Below are 1,339 nucleotides of genomic sequence, written 5' to 3'. Positions count from 1 at the left end.
TTGGACTCGTGATCGACAGCTATTTCCCTCCTGGAAGAGAGCTCGGAGCTCGTAGGTCCGATCTATGGGTAATGCTATGACCTTTCACACACACACACACCCAACTCCCCGCCCACGAGAGTTGGAGTAACGACCCGAAGCGCAGCGGTACCGAAATAATTTCGGCCCTGGTCAGGATTCGAACCAGGAGCTGTGTGTGTGTGTGTGTGTGTGTGTGTGTGTGTGTGTGTGTGTGTGTGTGTGTGTGTGTGTGTGTGTGTGTGTGTGTGTGTGTGTGTGTGTGTGTGTGTGTGTGTGTGTGTGTGTGTGTGTGTGTGTGTGTGTGTGTGTGTGTGTGTGTGTGTGTGTGTGTGTGTGTGTGTGTGTGTCTGTGTGTGTGTATTCACCTCGGATCTGCTGCAGTCTCTGTCGAGACAGCCAGACACCACCCTACGGCAGTGAGCTCAGAGCTCATTATTTGCCGATCTCTGGGTAGGTCTGAGACCACTCACACACCACACACCGGGACAGCAAGGTCACAACTCCTTGACTAACGTCCCGTACCTACTCACTGCTAGGTGAACAGGGGTTACACGTGAAAGGAGACAAACCCAACTTATCTCCGCCCGGCCGGGGATTCGAACCCCGGTTCTCTGGCTTGTGAGGCCAGTGCTTTACCAATCCGCTACCGAGCCGTGTGTGTGTGTGTGTGTGTGTGTGTGTGTGTGTGTGTGTGTGTGTGTGTGTGTGTGTGTGTGTGTGTGTGTGTGTGTGTGTGTGTGTGTGTGTGTGTGTGTGTGTGTGTTGAGCTCTTCATAAACCTTTTCATGTCGAAGCAATTCCTAAATCTAAGATCCTGCAAAAATACCCTCTGAATTTTGCATCAGTGATTCTGTATGGCCTTTTTTCTATCCATATATTTGGCGAAATTCGCCATCAACCTAAGCTAAATGTGCTACTAAGGCAAATAAACTTTGTCGAGTCAATAAGAAGAGGATTAATGGCATTATTCTTCTATAAAATCAGTCATGTTTGATTTAGCCACATTTTCTTTGCCTAATTATTTGTTCATGTCTCGGTTGTCCACTCACAGGGAAACAATAGAACACTGTGTAATTAAGTTGCATTCCGAGTAGAAGTGCCACAACTTTTATGTCACCTTTCTCATTCCGTCTAAAGTCCACATACTTATTTTTCCAAAAGAAATGTTATGTTACCATGCGATTTTTTCATGATAGTTGTATGGACTAAATGAATGGAGGGAGTAGAACCACTTTCAAACTTTTGATGATTCATTGAACAAGTATCTCTCACGTGTTATACTCGTGACCAAGTGCCTCCATAACAGAATGGACATCAT

Source organism: Oratosquilla oratoria, chromosome 13, assembly GCF_046742065.1.
Source record: "Oratosquilla oratoria isolate Oo_2021 chromosome 13, ASM4674206v1, whole genome shotgun sequence".
Classification (NCBI taxonomy): domain Eukaryota; kingdom Metazoa; phylum Arthropoda; class Malacostraca; order Stomatopoda; family Squillidae; genus Oratosquilla; species Oratosquilla oratoria.
The sequence above is the reverse complement of the archived record's forward strand: the minus strand, read 5'-3'. Positions refer to the sequence as shown.